This window comes from Sarcophilus harrisii, chromosome 3, assembly GCF_902635505.1.
Source record: "Sarcophilus harrisii chromosome 3, mSarHar1.11, whole genome shotgun sequence".
Taxonomy (NCBI): domain Eukaryota; kingdom Metazoa; phylum Chordata; class Mammalia; order Dasyuromorphia; family Dasyuridae; genus Sarcophilus; species Sarcophilus harrisii.
This window is the reverse complement of record NC_045428.1, coordinates 250821725-250842135: the sequence shown is the minus strand read 5'-3', so window position 1 is coordinate 250842135 and position 20411 is coordinate 250821725. Positions and strand designations below refer to the sequence as shown.

The following is a 20411-nucleotide window of genomic DNA, read 5'->3' as shown; positions in this document are numbered from 1 at the left end:
TTTCCCTGGGCTTCAGTTTTTCATCTATAAAAGGGAGGTTGGTCTAAATGGTCTCTGTGATTCTTTCTGTTTCACATCTATGAGGCTTTTATACATAATCTCTGATTGCTTGATAATCAATTATTTGAGACTGTCAACTGATTTTACAATGCACATTGTTGAGTTTAGTGATTGATTCTAAAGTCTAAAAGTCAATTTTCTAGTTACATGCTGGATTTCCACTGATTCTGATTGTCCTGTGACTTGGCTAAGCATATACATTGTGTGTGACCAGTACAGACTTCAACCTGGATGCACCGGTTGTGTGTGCTAATGGGCTAGCTCAGCTTGTCCCTTATGAAATTCCTTTAGAAACACTAGTTTGAGAAACATTGCCATGTAAGAAAAATGCCTAATTTAGGCTAATTGGAACAGACAGGACTGATTCAAAACTAACAAAGTACTATTGGGATTTTGAACAACTGTACAATATCCTAATAATCTATTTAATACATGAACTTAAACTTTTTAGGGTTTTACTGACATTCTTATGGTTTCAAAATGAGTCTGTTCAAATCTCTTTAGAATATAAATAGGCAGCTTTCAATTTAAAAACTTGGCCATATTCCAAAAGTTTATTTGTAAAATCTGCTGTTTGAAACTATAAATGTATTTTCCCATGGAAACAATGTTTTAAATAGTGATAGGTTCTCAGGGTAGTGTACAAAAGTTGACTGAGATAAAAAAGAGGTGGGAAGAAAATATGTTTTCTTTTAAACATCAGAAAATATATCAGAAAACCTTCATATATAGAACAGTTTCTTGACGTGATACTGATTTAAAACAAAATTAAAAAACTAAAATTAGGGGGAAAACCCTTTTAATCTTGAATTTTAGTACTCTGAAAGCAGATTTAATTTAAAAAGACGCAGAGGAACACAGAGATTTGTATGGCAAATTCTAAAGAGAACTGAGCACTTTCAAAGGTTTCTGAGGTGGGTAGCAATGCTTTATGATTTGAAATTTTGCTCCAAGCCACATAGTCTTTTTACAATCATGCTCTGAGTAACATTTCCACATCCCCTCCTCTACTCACACCCTCTTTTAAACACAGGTGAAAAAATCGTGGAAAGAAGTGGAAATAAGAAGTGGAATGGATATCTTTACTCAGAAGACTTTGAGTTATTTTTTTTTTTTTTTGTGTATTTGTGTTTCTTTGTCTCAATCCATATGTCTTAAGATTAGAAAGAAGTCAGGTTTTTAACTAACTGTACTCTGTCCACCAGGTAATGGTATCATAGTTTCACTAAGAGTTTTCAGAATTTCAATGAAGTATTGGATTGCAATGACCTTAGCTGCTTTTTGCATGATGAAACCTTCAACAGATATAATTATACATTCAAGTCTAGAAGGAAATAGGATAGGAAACTGACTCAAAAAGGAAGTGTGTGGGTGTGTAGGTTAGTGGTTCTAAGCCTTAGTCTTTATCTTCTTTCTTTTAGGAGAACAAGATACTATTTTTCACATGGAAGGGATGGGTGGGAATCTATGGGGTTCAATTTGATTCAATCAATAAGCATATATTAAACAATGTTCTAAGTGTTGGAGATAAGAAAAAAAAGAGAAACTCTGCCTTCAATGCATTTATGTTCTGCTGGGATTGGAAAAATCAGTCCGTTAGCCTATAAATGGAGAGATGTCAACCTAAGCGGAAAGGGAAGGAAAGAAGAATTCTTGGTATAGAGAGAAGTGAGTCCTTGTCTATAATTACATTTGTTGGGGCCATTTGTAAGTGTGTGCTAATCAGATACAGACAAAAGTTCCTATTTGACAAAACATCTGACATATGCAATACATCACAAACTGCTAATAACCTAACCCATGCCTCTTTCTCCTGACTGAGAGGTCCCACATTGCTGTCCAAGGGAACTATCTGTGAGAACACCCTGGAGTTCTCAATATTACCCATTTAAAGGAAGAGCTGTGAAAAGCAGAAATAGCTTAGGGGAGCAGAGTTGGGAGATAAGGGTGGGGTGGAGTCCCAGACAAGTCTAACCTCTTTTTTTGTGGCCTCTCAGTTCAAAAATGTCTTCCCCACATAAGCAGAAATTTTCACTTCACTTTGTACACTAATCAAAACTTAACCAATTAATTATGGACAGAGTACTAAGCTTGGAGTCAGGAAGATCTGAGTTCAGATTCAGCCCCACACATTTAGTTTCCTCAACTGTAAAGTGAGCTAGAGAGAACGAAATGGCAAATCACTTTAGTATCATTTCCAAGAAAACCCCAAATGGGATTACAAATAATTGGACATGTCTGAAAACAAGAGGGGTTACATGACTGGCTCAATGTAACATAGCTAGTATGTGGTAGTCATGAATTGAATTCAGATCTCCCTGATTTCTTTCCATTTTTCCATCCTTCCTTTTATTATACATCCTTCAGCTTCCCCAACATGTGAAAAAATGTTAGAACATTTTGCTGGTTATTTTATTTATTAATTTATTGGTTATTTTATTGATTCCAAGTGAAAACTGGGGGAAGTAGTGCTACATATGTTTATACAAAGGCAGTTGAGATGTCTGTCATATTTACTCTGAAAACTTGGGTTTGAGATTAGGGCTCGATATGTAGATGTGAGAACAAACTGTATAGAGATAATGGCTAAATTCATAGAAGCTGATGAAATGACAGAGAGCACAGAATAAAAAGATAAGAGGACTTAGCACAAAGACTTTGGGTTTTGCTAATGGAAGTGGAAGGAATTTCTGTTACTTCTTTCTCCCTTTCCTTTTATGTATGTGTATCTATATCTATATATCTCAAACATTCATAATCTTTGAATTGTGTGATAAACAAATGTTTAGGATCATAGAACCCAATAATGTATTTTAAAACTGTTTTACTTATACCCCTAAGAAGTTATATTAATACAAATATGAGCACATAATGCAATGGAAAGAATGCTGGATTTGAACCCTCAAGAACCCTATGTTCAAATTTCTGGCTCTGCTTCTTACCACCTAAAACCTTAAGCAAATCACTTAATTTGCCTAGGATCAATTTCCCCATTTGTAAAAAAAAAAGAAAAAAAAAAAGAAATCCCCATTTGGATTAGAATACAATTAGGATAATATCCCTTCCAACACCAAATTCAAGTAACTACAAGCAACAAAGTAATTTTATGAGAAAATTTTGTTTAATTAAGAAGCATTTGAATATTTGTTGGGAATGCTAGAGCTGGAAGGAACCTGAAAATCATTTAAATTTAGTGGTTCTCAAAGTGTCCAAGATTCCTGGTGATTCCTAAGACCCTTTTCAAAGGGTTTGCAAGGTCAAAAGTATTTTCAAAATAATTCTAAGAAATTAAAATATTAAGGTTATTAACTGATATCAATTGATAGATAACCTACATAAACAAAAAGCTCATGGGGATAGAAGGGTCATTTTAAAATCACTTTTAAAATATAAAAGGGTCTTGAGACCAAAAAATTTGAAAATGATTGGCCTAGTCTAATCTTATGATTTTATAGAAGAAATTAAGATTTGAATCGAGGAAATGATAATTTAAGGAAGTGAAATCCTGGGAAATTAAAGCAAAAATAAAAGCAACAGCAACTCATTTTACTTTGAAGTCCCAGATCAGGGCAACACACCAAAAAAGGGCAAGAGGCTAACAAACTACATTACTTTCAGCAGCAGAACATAAAATAAGTTTCACCTGCATCCTACTCAATGATACTCAAAAAGGAAGGCGATAGAAACTTCCTAGGAGGGCTGTGACTAAACACAGAGACTTTAGTAACAACTACCAAGATGGTTTTAGATAAAAGAATCCAGTGAAGCGGGAACACTTTGAGAAAAGCAATTTCTTTTCTCTGAGTTTCCTTTCTTGTAAGTAGCCTGATGGAAAACTCTTTAAATATGAGGGGAGGGAGGGAGAAGGAGCAATGAATATGCCTAATTTCCAGCTAAATACAAAATTTGTTGGAGCAATATGTAAAAAATAATAGAGAGAATTACTTTCAAATTTGTTTCTCTGGCCTTTAAAGTTTCCCATAAATGAATAATAATATCTAAATCTTTTTTGAGGACTAGCCAGGCAGTCTCTGATTCCCCCTTTATAAGGATTCGCCTTCTTGTCAGTCTTTAATGTTTCCCTTTTTGTCTTCCCAATTGCCCTCTCTCTATGAATCTGCTATTTCTGATTCAGGGCCAGCCTAGGATGGGATCTGTGATGGTAGGACTGGTAATGGCAAAGATATGGGAGAAAAACATTTTTCCTTTTATTCTTGCTAATGAAAGCAGGTAATCTTTATGCTACTGCTAAAGGTTCATAGAACCCAGAATAATGTTTACATGCCAATTCCCATATCTACATAAATTAGACTATTTTCTAATTAGTCTATTTTCCATTCAATTGTAGGTGACTCACTTATGCTCAAACTAACTTGTCTTTCCTAACAGAGTTGCAGTAGAACATAGGAAAGGAACTTTCCTTTCTATTTCTTTATTCCTAACAGTAAAAAACAGAGGGAAAGCAGGCAGAAATAACAGGCATAGGACTTGGTAAAAAGAAGAAAAATGCAAACAAACTTGGGGCCAGAAGAAAAAAAGAAATCATGAATCAGTTTTGGGGGTAAAAAGAGATTTTATAGTTTGGGAGATTGTCACTGGATTTTCCCCTTCATGATGAGGGAGCCCCAGGCTTTTTCCCTTGCACTTTGTTTGCAACTGAGGTTGGAATAATTGTAATAAAAAACTATCACATATACTACTGTGTAAGATATTATATAAATGATGTTATGAATATATAGTGCCAGTCTACAGGATTTTTATCATCTGAGAAGAATAAGGATGATAAAATATTATGTTTTCTCTGAATAAATCTCTTACCCTTTTACTTGATGATTTGAGCTTTGGGGATAAGGAATGTTAAATTATCCTGTGGGGTAATTTAGTATTAACATATTTTCTCTTTCAGCAGTTTTCTTTTAGCATTTTACCTAACTTCAGCATTTATTTTAAACTGACAAAAGAGGGAAATGTGAACAGCTGCAAGTGGAACAGATTGTTTTAGACTGTCCCATGATCAATTTGCTCATTGCCAGTCTTTTTGGCATAATCACAAATTTTACCATGTACTGAGTTCTGTGGATAGAATTAATCTAGCTATCCTAGGGCTTCCTCATAGTTTAAAAATCACAAGCTAGGAGTTTAAGGTATTTATTTTTCCAAATTATGGGTTATCTGTTTAAAAAACCCCAAAGGGAAGATGGCTGGTAATACTGACTTCTACTTGGAGGTTATATTTTAAACTATGAAGGCAGTAATAAACTGAATAAGCTATTAATCAACTTCCTAAGAAAAAATCTCCAGGGCCAGATGGATTTACAAGTGAATTCCACCAAATATTTAAAGAACAATAAATTCCAATTCTACACAAACTATTTGGAAAAATAGGGAAAGGAGTCCTACAAAATTCCTTTTGTGACACATATATGGTGTTAATACCTAAACCAGATACAGTCAATACAAAGAAAATTATAAACCAATTTCCCTAATGAATATTGATGCAAAGATCTTAAATAAAGTATTAGCTAAGAGATTATAGCAAGTTGTCACCAGGATAAAATACCATGACCAAGTAGGATTAATACCAGGAATGCAGGGTGGCTTCAATATTAGGAAAACTATAAGCATAACTGACTATATCAATAATCAAATTAACAGAAATCATATGATTATTTCAATAGATGCAGAAAAAGCATTTGAATATATGTCTCAATTTCCTCATCTGATAATACCATTACCCTGTCTACCTCACATGATTACTATTAGTTGTGAAAATCACTTGAAATAATGTATATGAAACTGTCCTGTAAACTCAAAAATGCCGTTTTAATGTAATATTAAGGATAAAAAGGATCCAGTAAATTAACCATTATTTACTTTAGGTTTCTATGGAAAAAATCCTTTCTTATAATTAACCAAGAGCCAAATGAAAAGGTAATCAGTGAAAATTTGTGATATCCTAAATAATTAACCATTTAGGTAAGCACATCATAAACAAACAATGGAAATTAATTGCTTTGGAAAGTTCAGCATCATTAAATAATTTCTTCCCTCTTTAAGTGATCTGTGTACTAAAAAGTCTAGCAGAGATTATGAGACTCAATTCCTGATTTTCTCCTAGTAAATCCAGTAGTTCTGCTACTAATATTCGAAAAGATTTTGCAAATGTTTTAAAAAAAATTTTACATGACAGAAAATGTGATTTATATAGTAGAATGAAATTCAACTGTACTGTTGGACTTTTGAAGTTATGACTTGGAACTCTTTAAAAGCAATCTGAAAATGGCATTTTGATTATATTCTTATACAAACCAATTGATCTCCCTTATGCTAAAACAAAACAAACCAACTTTCATAAGACTGTATCTTTGACATCTTTAAAGAGATATTCAGGGTTAAATTAATACCTCTCAGATAAGAAATATGATGAAACCCATTTAGACAGTACAGAAAAAAAGCATTAATTAGTAACAGATTAAAAATTTCCTAACTGGGTCCTTTTGGAAATTGAAGTCCTAACTATGAAAATGATAATCAACAATTAAAAAAACATAAAACAACATTTAGAAAAATTAAAGAATTCCAATTAGGTTCACATTAGCAATTATACTAGATTTTAATGTATTTCTATTGAATCTCTATTTAGATTGTATTTATATTATAAAAACCTGGCAATGACAAGTGACTAAAACTATAGTTACAAATATCACAAATAGATGCTAAATCCTAAAAGAAAAATAAAATATAACATAACAGAAAAATGAAACACTTCAAACAATGTGACACTAAGAAAGATCCTCTCCCTAAAAAGAGAATATGCTTTTTTTCCTCTCATATATGTTGAAATTTCTATGTTGCAATGAAGAATATATGAGAACCATCAAGTAAATAAAATGACCATAAATGATAAGGACTGAAATGCTATCATTCTGTTTTGGTTTTCTTACCTTTAGCTCTGATCTGATTATGGTAGATTCATTTTAAATGGTATCAGTGAAAAATCCTTATTGTTTTTTAAATTTAAAAGTAGGAATATAAAATGCTAATCTAGATAAACAACTAATAATACAAAAGTGGCAAAATTATATCCTGATCATGTTTATAAGAAGTTAGTCCAACCAGCCTGTTCCTTAAACTGCTCCAAACTATTTTAGCCAACCCTGTGGCCTGGCTCAAAAAAATGTGGAAAAGACTGTTTTTCCACAACAAATCAACCTAGTTCCATGTCAGCAGACTGACTCAGTCTCCCTAGGGAACAAAGCTTCTGACTGTAATAAAGGAATCTGATTCTTTTGGAAAAAATTGGGTGAGCTGCTTGTTCAACTAGATAGTAGAAGAAAACTTGTTTTAACTACTAATATAGAAAATAAATTTTTATTTCTTCAAAGTAAGGCTGGTATGAGTACTAGGAACTCATTTGATTTAACATCTTGAAAAAATAAAGGATATTGCATGTCTGGAATTTCTGATAGGAAATCAGTAGTAAATGAAGTAAATTTCAATGTTTAAATAACTGGGCATCAGATGAAAATTTTAATCCATTTCACAAATAATTGCTGTTTAATGACAGTAAAAATAATAGCTGATTATATACATTTTTTTAAAGATAAAAATTGACATAGAAATTAGTTCTTTTGAATCTTCACCAGCCCTTTGAGGTAGGTAGGTCCTTCACATATATCATTATTTCCAATTTATAGATGAAGAAGCATAGGGACCCAGATCTTAAATCATAGGGCTAGTATAAGAAGCAGTTGTAAACCTGCATCTTTCTTAACTCCCAGTTTATATATTCTTTCCTCAATACTTTGTTGCCTCCATCTTAATTTGTTTAGCCAAAGCAACATTAAAAATATTTTTTTCTAGACCCAATTCCCTTCTAGATTAACCATATAAATGGTGGGGCATAATTGTGTTCTGAAAAAAAATTAAGTGGACTGATAATTTTCTCACCATTGAGCAATATAACTACTTTATGAATTTGCCAAATAGAATATTTCTTGGTTAGTTTTGGTGGCTAACTCTTCTACCAATGACAGTTCTGTCTTAACTATTAATAACCAATCAAACAAGAACTTATTAATAACAAGTGCTGTCATTTGCATATGAAAGTGCTGTTGATTGCCCACCATGTCATCAGATTTGAATTTTTTCAACAATGGAAAAAATTGTATCCATTCCATCCCATAATTATGCTACATTGTGGAAAACATAAAGCTAAGATAAAAAACAAACAAACTTGCCCTCGTGATGCTTACAACTATAGTGATAGAAAGCAACAAAATGGAATGAGGAACTTGCAAGAGCACTCAACTTCAAAGTCAGAAGATTTAAGTTTATTTGGAACCAACTTTTGCTATTTCCTAGTGGAACGTAAACTCATTAAAAGTAGAAATTATTTGTTTTGTGTCTCTCTATATCATCTCAATCTGCATATAATTTTTTTGAGAGGTGTGATGAAAGGAAGTGAGAAGGGCTTTGTAGTATAAGATGAGGATCATAGGCTCCTAGATTTAGAGTTACAACTTCAGAAGTCATTTTACAGATGAGGAAAAATGAATGTGACTTGCTTTATGGGTGTACAATTATTATGTGTGTACAAATTAAATTTCAAACACAGGTATTCTTGACTTCAAGGTCAATAACTTATTCCTTACACCATGGGCAAGAGCTGTGTTAACTGAATTATAAAAGATGCTAAGAGTTCTGAAAGGTAGAGATAAGAGGGAATAAATTCCAGGGAAGGGGATGACTTATACAAATGCATGAGGGTGGGAAATGGATGGTCAAGTCAATTTACAATTTGTACTAGATACTCATATATCTAGGACAAAACATGGCACAAAGGGGATTAATGTGAAATTCGATTAGAAATACAGGTTTCAGCAGACTGTAGAGGACTTTATTCATACTGTAGGACAAAACATCTGTCTTTTATCAAAAAGAAAATAAAAAGATACTGAACATTTTAAAGCAGTGTTGTGATGCAATTTAGAAAGATTATTTTGGTAGCTATTTGGAGGATGAATGAGAGAGAAAGTCTATAAACAGGTATGCTAATAAGGAAACAATATATGGGAAATTAGTAATGAGGGTTTGAATGGTAATTGGATGGAAGTATAAAGAGAAGAGGGAACAAGTACAAGAGATGGTGTGAATGAGTAAATGAAAGAGCTTATTAGTAGTAGAAGCTACTAAGGATAAGGCAAGCAAGGATTAGAATTTAGGAAGAGATAAGAAGGGAAAAGAATTTTATTTTAGACTACTCCCAATGGGCCTCTGAATTACAGGGATTAGAGAAACTGGTTGTAGCAATTTTCCAGGTGAAATACAGAGGAAGAACCACTTGATTGACACTAACACTCTTCAACCTTCCAGGATCTTGTGATAAATGAGTATATCAGTGGCATCTACTACCATGGTCTGTCACTTCAGACACCAGAGATATGAAGGTAGAAGCATAGAATTCCACAGCAGGCCATATGTGTCAATTAATTCATGATTAGGTCTCTAAGGAAGGACTAAATTCTTATTTATCACTAGCTCTGTAGCTTTATTCCAAAATAGTGGAGAATGATGCACATAATTCACCCTGCATGTGGCATATGTGATCAGCTTTAGATTTTTATAGATCCAATAGCCCAAAACACCAATGATCTTGGGCTGTATTAAGAGAGTTATAATGTTCAGAGTTAGGGAGGTGATAATCCTTCCATATTCTGTCCAAGTCAGACTATATGTGGAAATATTATATTCATTTCTGGGCACTATGTATATTTTTAGAAAGGACACTTATAACCTGAAGAGCAACAAGAGGAGGAGGGGAATCAGGATGATGAAGACTCAAAACCATATGAGAGGACTGGCTTAAAGTTGGGGAGATATATGACTAGGAGAAGAGAAGACTTGCAGGAAATGGGCAAAAGGAGAAGAGAAGCTTTGAAGACAGTAATCTTCAATGATTTGATGCTATCATGTAGAAGAAATATTAAGACTTGTTTTGCTTGGCTGTAGAAGGCATAATTAGGTAGAAGTTGTACAGAAATACATGGCGACTTTGTGTAAGAAAAAAAATCAGAATTATGCAGAGTGCAATGTACTGTCTCAGGAATACTAAGTTTTCTTTTACTTAAAGCTTTCCAGCTAAGACTGGATTATAACATATGAGAGATCTTATACATAGTATTTTCTATCAGGGATAAGTTGTTCTAGATGGCTACTCAAGTATTATCCATCTGTGATTTCATGAACATAGTTATCCCTTCCACATTAATGGCATGGAACCCCTGTGATTTGAAAAACCCATATAAAATTTTTGGCTCTTCCTTTATACCAAAGAAAAAGACTCCATTATTAAGGTTTTTTTTTTTTTGTTTGTTTGTTTCATTTTTGGAGGCAATTGGGGTTAAGTGACTTGTACAGACAAGGGTCACGCTACTAAGTGTTAAGTGTCTGAGGCTGGATTTGAACTTAGGTCCTACTGACTTCAGAGCCTCTTACTGCACCATCTAGCTGCCTCATTATTACGGTATTATTAAAAGAGGAAATATGTTGATGCTATATAACACTATACTTTATGAATTTCTGGGTTTCTAAACTTTTCACTGTCAACTGCTGCCTTTTGCATGCCATCTGTGGCTTCTGCACAGCTCCCTCCAAATTCCCATTTAATTTCTTATGCCAACGTGTGATATATTGAAATCATGATGGGAAAGTAATGATGTGGAAGGGATAACTAATGTGATGTGGATTTTATAGACTCAGATAATCAAACTAAGATTGATTATCAGATGATTTTTCTTGTGAGAAAAGACAAAAAGATCAACAGAAGTACTTGGGAAAGATGATTTCCTTGGAAAGATAACAAGGACCTAAGATATTTAATTAGAAATTTTACATAATGACACTTGGAAAAAGGCAAACTAGAAATAACTGTAAAGGACCTGGCTAGATGAGTAAATTAGTAAATTTTCATTTATCTAATTATCTAGCTTATATTCCAAGATTTCTTTACGTTCTAGTAAGATAAGTAAGATAAATAAACATTTATTCAGTTTGACTTCTTCTTAGTGATTTCTTCATTAATCTTGTTTATTGTTCTCTTGGTTCTACTTATTTTGCATCATCTCACATTTTTTTACATCTCATACAAATCTTTACACATTTCTCTGAATTCTTATTTGTCATTTCTTATTAACTAATTATATATCCATTGCTGCTGGTTGAGTTTTCTGTACTGTCTAGCCTTTCATGATCATATTTTTTGGGGTTTTCTTGGTAAATATAGTGGAATGGTTTGCCATTTCCATATCAAGCTCATCTTAGAGTCTGGATAGTAACTCGGGAGAATTAGCAGTTAAATCAGAAATTCAAGTCATGAATATACTTTGGTAGTTTTACTCTTCATGAGTTACCTCCCAGAGGAATGGGTACAGGACTCCATCATGATTCTGAGTCCAGACAGTGCTAAGAAGAACAAGTCCCTGTTTTTACCTAAAGTAAGTCATGGGTTAAATCAGTAATTCTTCCCTGTTTGCCAAATTGATTAATTACAGTGATTCCAGATTCCAGAACTGGGAGCAGAGGGAAGAGACAAAACTTTGCTTCCGCATTAGTTGCTATCATGCAAATCCTAGGAATGACAAGCATATATTAAAGATGGAAAGCTTTTTGTACAAAAAGGGAAGCTGTCTTTATGATGCTCCCCATCCTGTCTGAAGAACTGCTCTGGAGTCATCCGAATGATCTGCTTTACTTCACTGTAAAGGATATCCTTACAAAACTATTATAATTTAAAAAAATAAAAAAGAAAGTATATGATTAACTCAACATATTACTTTAAAAAGGGCATTCTTTAATAAATTTTACTTGTATATATAAGTTTTATGTATGAGTGTTCTCTATTTTTTTTTTTTTTTCAAACTCCTGAGCTGTCACAGAAACTCTTGGAGAGATATCTGATACTAAATATAGGAACATCAAAAGGTAGAACAATTTGATTCTTTTCATTTTAAGAAAAATTCTATCAACTTAAATAGGATTCACAAAGAAGCCTTAATTAGATTGTTGGGGGAAAATGAGTACCTAAGATATGGTTCCTCTTTTATTATTTGCTTTTAGATTATTGGCCTCAAGCTGAACCAAGAAATATTAAGCAGTCACTTCACAGTCCCTAATACATGAGGTAAAACTGCTGGTTTTGGTTTCAGTTAGAAAATGATGGGAAACATTTCCCCCTTCAGGCTTAAGGATGGACCTCAGCTGGCCTAGATTCTAAAGAGAGAATTTTAGATGGCAATTATGAAGAAGTTGTCATTTTTTTTTTCAGTTGGGACCAATGTCAGTTTAAAAGGCAGAGTAACTTTATCAATTTTGGATCCTAAAATCTAAGAGGATATTTGTAGATATGCTCATTTCTGGTTTTCAGTTTTATTTGTCTACAGATATTCTTTCTAGTTTGAGAGTCTCTCCCATCCTCCTGCCAGTTCCAGACTCCTGCACAATGGAAGAGGATTTATTTTTGAATCTAAAAAAATGAAGCCCTGATTTGACCTTCTAGTTAAGACTAAAAATGTGTTTACATTGGCCTAACAATATCTAAAAAAGGATTACTTTAGTTTCTTTTTGGTCAGATAGCAGTTCCTTCTAAGGACAGTCACAGCAACCCTAGCTTCATTTGCCCCTTAAGCATTATTCATTCTCTTTTGCAAAAAGCTTTAATATTAAGTCTTTGGGGATTCCTGTTTATAGAGGTCCACTGTAAAATCAGGTACACATTTTATTATCTTAAAAAAGTAGGTTATTTCTTAAGAGTAAAATCCAGGGTTTGGATGGCTATAGAAAGTTTTTATTATGTTCTGAATTTCTGATGTCTACTTAGTTTTCCCATGTATAAAAGGAGGGACAACCAGTTCTAAATTCTTTAGACCTGAAGAGAACCAGCTTTCTAAAAGCTGATCTCTACTTCAAGGAGGAAATCCTTATTTTCTAACACAACAGCCTCTTAAGCTTTGAACACTGTACTAAAATCCTGGTTATGCTAAAGTGACTATACTATTTGTCACTTATTAGAATAATGTTTTAAGAATGATATATTTATAGAACGACTGCACTGGCATTGGCAAAAAGGTTCTAACTATCATATCTCTGGGTTAGACAATGACAATAATTATTGGATTTTGACATGGTTGGGAAGTCTATCATTAGCTTTTAATTTTTCTATTATCAGTCTAACATAAAACAATATAAATACAGTCTTAAACTATTGCTTAATGAATGAAAGATGACAATGTTAAGTCATATTTTTCATTTGAATGTTTTATAAGGAAAGAATTATCTTTGGAGTCAGAGAAGCTACATGCGTTGGATACCTGGTCCTGCTAATGAAGGCCTATGTGATCTTGGGCAAGTTACCTCTCTAAGATCAAGCTCCCTTACCCTCTAATGCAATCATCCAATAACTTTTTGGGACAGAAAACACTCAATATTCAATAATATCATGAAGAAGGATCTTTGCTTGCTGTACCTGGGATTTATTTCAAAATTAATTTTAATTTCAGGAATACTCATAATAGTTTCATGAAAGGATTAATTTACTCTAGATAGTGGTGTTGGATCTAAATTTAGTTTAGGTCACAATTTTTAAGCCAAACCTTCTGAAGGGTATTTCCTAATTCCAAATCTGGGTTTTTGATAGTCAATACCAATTCCATGGTTTGGGCAGCAACTCATGTGAAGAGACTTAGGAAACAGATGACATTGCATTAGTTAATAATATTTTTCAAGGAAAGGATAAATATTCTTTTTAGAAAAACAATTTACATAGTAGCTAAAGCAGGGACATAAAAAATAGCAACCTCACTCAGGAGAGAACAAAAGCTATGCACCAAATCATCAGACATACATATTTTCAGCTCTTGGTTTTCCTTATTGAGTGCTAGCCTCATTTCAAAATAATTTTGTCAATGATAATGATGTTTGGGAGGTAACAAATAGGTAGTAGAAGAAAAAGAAGGTATGAAATATAAGATGTTCTAGAACATTTTTTTCAGACAAAGATAGATAAAAGTTATTCCTAAGTTTTTCAAATTAAGAGGGAACCAAGTTGGTAGTTTTTCTGGATTTCATACAACTTTACATATTTGTCAGCATTTATTTCTCTGGGCAGATAAACATAAATTTTAAAGCTACAGAGTGAAAAGACATAGCAAACAAGCATGCCAAATTGCTGCCTTGCAATTAGCTATAGCAGTTAGCTAAAGGTTAGCTAGGAGAAATACCAAAAAGTCAACATGAAACTGAAATTATTGATCGGGCAATTTGGGAGGATGGAGGTGTCACGGACAGGAAATTTCTGAGAAGGAAAGAGGATTTCGATGAAAGATAATGATCTCTATTTTGTACATACTGGGTTAGAGTTGTTCAAATGGCAGATGGTGATACATGATGAGCTCAGGAGAGAACTGGGATTAGAAACAACTATCTAGCTTTGGACCTGAGTATGAATCTTGCTTCAGTTACTTCTTAGCTGTGTGACTCTGGGCAAGTCACTTGGCTGAGCCTGTTTTCTCATCTAAGACATCTCTCTTTTCCAAAGCAGAGCAGTTAATACATTTGTAGCTTCCCGTAATTCATATTTTTTCTTCTCTCCTCCATACCCCTCCTCCCTTGAAATAGGGAATTGTTGAATAAGAAAGATCTTTTGGATCTTTACCACAGCCAGTCAGCACCTTTTCTGCAATGACAGGTTAAGAGAATTGTCCAAACAGATAAGATGTGTCAGAGGCAGAACATATACATGCATAAACACACCCACATCTATAAAATCTAAGAATGTATATACACATGTTAATATGTATATATATATATATATATATATATATATATATATATACACATATAGAAATAATACATGTGCACACATTCATACATCAACATTTTCACCATGGACATAAATATCAGGGACATGTGTTGCATTATATTTGTGATATATCATAGGATTTAGAGAATGAATCAGGAGGATTAAGTAACCTAATATTTTTCAGGGGAAACAGGCCCAACAAGAATGGGAAGTTCTTGAGAATTAAAGGCTACGAAAAGAAGCAAGAATGATTCAGTTGAGGAATACAAGGAGGAACTATCCAGGGAGCATGAAGAAGTAGTCAACTAAATAAGATTAAAAACAAAAACCTAAAAAGATGGAAGCAAGGGCAACTAGGGGAGATAGGGTGTTTTAAGATGCATGTCAGGAACTTTAGATTTCAGAATGAACTAAGTTAGGAGATGGAATGCTAAGAATAATAAAAGGATTGCTTTAGCTCTATCAGGAGGGTCAATAAATGGATAAGGACCAGTGCCCAGGGCAAATGGAAGGATCATAAGGTACCATGGTGCAAAAAACAAACTTTGCAATTTTAATTTTGCTTCTGTTTTCTCTTCTAAGGAGAAGTCAAGTCAATAAGCATTTGTTAAAGTACTTACTCTGTGCTAGGCAATGGAGACACAAATACGGAAAAAAAAAAATACAAAAATAGTCCCCACCCTCAAAGAGCTCACATATTTTTAAAAATGTTTTTTTAAATTTTTACTTAATTTTAAATTTTCAATAGTATTTTATTTTTACAATTACATGTAAAGATTTTTAACATTCATTTTTGTAAGATTTTGAGTTCCAAATATTTTTTCATTTCTTATTACTTGCCACCTCCCCAAGACAGCAATCTGATATAGATTATACATATACAATAATTTTAAACATATTTCCACATTAGTAATGTTGTGAAAGTAAAATCAGAACAAAAGGAAAAACCACAAGAAATAAAAAACAACAACAAAAAAAGTGAAAATAGTGTACTTTGATCCACATTCAGTCTCTAGAGTCTTCTCTTTGGGTGTGGATGCATTTCTACTGGAATTGTCTTAGATCACTGTATTGCTGAGAAGAGCTAAGCCTGTTATAGTTGATCTCACATAATCTGCTATTACTGAATATAATGTTCTCCTGATTCTACTCACTTCACTCAGCATCATTTCAGTCTTTCCAGGCTTTTCTGAAATAAGTCTGCTCATCGTTTCTTATAGAACAATAATATTCCTTTACGTTCATATACCATAATTTATTCATCCATTCCTCAAGTGAGAAGTATTTACTCAATTTCCAATTCCTTGACACCATAAAAAGAGCTGCTACAAACATCATTTTTGGACATGTGGGCTCTTTTCCCCTTTTTATGACTGCTTTGGGATACAGTCTCAGTAGTGACATTCTGGATCAAAAGGTATGTCCTTTGTTTTATGCCCCTTGGACATTGTAAGGAGCTTTATACTTATATTTATATTCTATAAAATTTCTATATATTTATATTCTATAAATAGTATATTTAAATTTCAACAAAGCATTCGACAGGCTCACTTTTAAGGACATGGTAAGAGGTTAAACAATAGTACAATTAGGTAGATTTGGAACTGGCTGAATGATCCCAAGAGTAATAATTAATATCTTGAAGATATTCTAACATGGAGGACATCCACATATAAGAAGAATTATATATTAACAAAATATACACAGGACCAACTGGAGGTCAGAGGTTAAGTACTATAATTGGGATCAGGTTGGGCAGTAAAGATATTTTGCAGAAGAAGGTGGGATTTTAACTGAACCCTGAAAGAAACTAAGGGAAAAAAAAATTAAGGGAGAACACTGTAGATATGGGGAACAGCTAATGAAAAGCATAGAGTTAGAGATGCAAATGTCTCATTTGAGAAATAAGAAAAAGGCCAACGTTAGATCACAGAGAAAGAAGTGTAAGTAAAATGTAAGAAGGCTGGAAAGATAAGAAGGGATCAGACTGTCAAATTTTTTAAAAGGCAAATAGAATTTCATATTTCCTTCTGCAAGTAATAAGAAACCATTGGAATTTACTGAGTAGGGGGTTGACATTGCCAGATTTACACTTTAGGAAAATAACTTTGGCAGCTGAGTGAAAGATAGGTTCTCCAATTCTTTCCTCAAGAGGAGAGACCTGAAGCTTGGAGATCAATTAGATATCTACTACTGTGCTAATTCAGGCAAAACATAACGAGGGTCTGAATTACTGGACACAGCCTATATACTGCAAAGAATACAGCTCTACATAGAACTGGGAGTGCAGCAGGTTAAAAGAAAGATGACTAAATATGCCTTTGTTCATTCATTCAGGTCTGAGTGAATTTCAACTCACCAAGACCAGAATTATAAAGGCCAGAGAACAAGGACTTTTGAAGATACAATACTCAGAAGTTGCTATCAAGAGAAGGCTTTGTGCCTTAGTTTTTGAACTATATCCTGAGTTATTTACTGAAAGAACTGGCAGATGTGATTATTGAGATGCTACTGTGGTTTCTGAAACAGAGAAGTGCCAATGACTAGAAAAATGCAAACATTTTCTCCATTTTCAAAAAAAGGGATGAAGATGATGTCGTCAAACTATAGGTTAGTGAACTTGTCTTCTATTTCAAGTGCAAGTGCAAGATATGTTATTAAATGAATGATCTGTGAACATTTCTGAGAGGGAAAGTGTGATCACGAAGGCCACCAAATCTCTACTGACAAAGAGTTATGAAAGACCAAATCAAAGTAATTCTATAAATAGTATATTTAAATTTCAACAAAGCATTTGACAGGCTCTCATGCAACTTTTAAAGACATGGTAAGAGGTTAAACAATGGTACAGTTGGGTAGATTTGGAACTGGTTGAATGATCCCAAGAGTAATAATTAATATCTTGAAGAGTTGAAATGATAGGATTATAGATGCAGACCTGCAAAAGGTCTTGGTGACCATTTAGTTCAAATAATCAATTTAATAATAGGAAATTAAGATCAAAGGGACTTGCCCAAGATTCCATAAGTAACCAAAATAATTGTTAAATAAATGCGGCTGAGATTTATGCTGGTTGGATAGGTTCTTTTCTTGTCCTGTATGGCTCAACTTGGGGCCTGTCATGACAATGAAAAGTCTTCAAGCAGCTCATCATCTTATTTATTTCAGTTCTAAATGTGTAAGTTAACTGAGCAATAATTACTGTGGAAAATCTGGCTTAGCTATTTCCTACTGTTATGTACTGTTATGACAATGCTATTAAGCATTCCTGACAAAAACAAGCACCATCAAATCATCCTATAAGTTACAGTTCCTCTTTCATAAAGTTTCTTACTCTTCAAAGAAATATTGTCTATTATTTTGCTAATTCTTTATAAAACAGAAGTTTATTTTTAGCTTAAGAAACCAAATCTGCCCATTTCCCATGGGAGAAATCCTTAAAAATTAGAAATATAAAATATGGAATATCTAAAATATACTTCCAATATAACATTTAAAAACCAATAAAAAGTTGCTTATTAAAGTCTAGTTATTAAGAATTATATAGAGAGGATGCTGTGGTGAGCTGTTGCTGCAGGTGAGTTCTGTATTCAGTTCTTGATTGGGAGCACATTAAGATTATGATTACTTTTATAAAACAATTTTAGGCCATATCATTTAAAAAACAACAACAAAAACTCTTAATTAAATGGTATATCACATTTACTATGGAAACAGTAGTTTTGGACGAATCCCGATAGATATTCCAAGGATGGTAGGCAAATGTTCAAAAAATAGCTTGTTAGTTTGGCAAAGATAGACAAAGAAAGATGTTATTTTAATACTGTTGATTTACCAAGGTAAATTAGCTATTTTGTAACAGGAAAAAGTTTCTGTAAGACAATATGAAGAGTTAAAATAATCACTTATTAATATTTTCATCATTATTCAGTTAATTGGTCTTTCACCTACTATAAATAAAACCAAAAATCCCAACCCACCCAGAGTTTTGTTAAAAGCAGAAATGGTTATTAACTGTTGATTGTCCATTGCATCACATTACAACATAAAACCAATTAAAATATTTTAAAAGTCATAAATGATATACTTCAGGAAATTTTAATCAACTGGTCGAATATCATTTCATTATTTTAATATTACATTTATAGTATATTTTCCACCATTACTTGGCTTCTGGATGAAATTAGTTTTCCATGCAAAAGTATGCCCCATTGACATTAGAAGCCAAAATTGCATAAAAAAGAAATGATGTATTAATAATCAACCTTAGCACTGGCTTTTTTTTTAATTAATGAGGACTTCATATTTAAAAATGAAGATGTCATGTAGAAAATCCACAACAAGTAGAAATTATTTTAACAGCAATATTTGAAGTATCAAGGGATAACATATCAGAATTATAAGAAAGACTACATATATATATATATTTTTTGAACTCAAATCTGAACCAGTTTTCAGTGAAGGAAAAAAAAAGGAGGAAAAAGAGAAAGGGAAGGCTAGGATTCAAAACTTTTTGCCTTTCATTTTAACCTAAACCTTTGTTTCCTTTAGCCAAAGATTCCTGGAAATGGTTTCCTATAATACCAAGCTTATAGATATTTAAAAAGAAATAAAAAACTATGAAAATAACATATCAGATGACACTTCATGTTTTACACCTAGGGAATAACAATGTCTCTTCTTAAGCAAAGAACTGAGGCCTTAAGTGACAAATCTATGAAGTGCTGTGCTTGATTATTATGTAAAGCTTTAAAAAACATATTCCTTTCCAAAGTGAGCTAAGAATGCAATAGTAAATTTAGAAAATAGTTTAAAATGATAAATAACTAAGCTAACTTTTGAGTTTCATAAAATGATCTCTCAAATGCAATATTATGGTTTTAGATAACAATAGTATGGTTTTAGATAACAAACAAAAATGAAGAACCTCAAAAGGAACAGTCTAATAAACACATATTAAAGGACCTAGTATGTGCCAAGGATTGTGCCAAGTTGAATATGTTGAAGAAAAACTTCAGATTCAAGCAAACTAAAAAAAAAGTCTAAAACTCAGAAAAATTTGCAAAAATTCCCATATACAAGTTTTATTTTTCCTGTAAAGTAGGATGGAAACACAGAATTTGGCTCCATTAAAATACTATTTGATGTCTCATTGTAGTATGAAGGCAAATCAGCCTTTTCCAAGGTTAAACCAAGTGACAGATAGATTCTATAGATCAATCTGAAAATACACTGAATATAAGCCCCATAACATACTATATTTATGGTCTGAAAACTAATTTAGTTAGCTTTGGAATATTGGGTAGCATTTTTACCATGAGCAAATCTGAGAAAAACATCTTGCATTTATAACATTATCCATAAAACTCAGTAGGAAACATAATAAAAAATATAATAAGTGCTCCAAAGAATTGTTTGTGAGCTAACAGTAGAAAGAAAAAATAAAGAAAACCCAATTTCTATTTGTTGTATTTGATTACTAATTTAAGCTTAT

General features: G+C 32.8%; 1 protein-coding gene across 14 annotated transcripts in view; it reads right to left on the bottom strand.

Annotated features, from left to right (window-relative positions):
* CASK (calcium/calmodulin dependent serine protein kinase) overlaps positions 1–20411 on the bottom strand; it is a 392591-nt gene that overhangs the window by 65886 nt on the left and 306294 nt on the right. Inside the window, exon 1 of one of the 14 annotated variants that reach the window (XM_031959401.1) lies at positions 7005–7231. The exons of the other annotated variants lie outside the window; for them this stretch is intronic. The gene's annotated coding sequence lies outside the window, so the exon portion shown is untranslated. Of the gene's footprint in view, positions 1–7004; positions 7232–20411 lie in introns of those variants that run through there. 14 annotated transcript variants of the gene reach the window in all.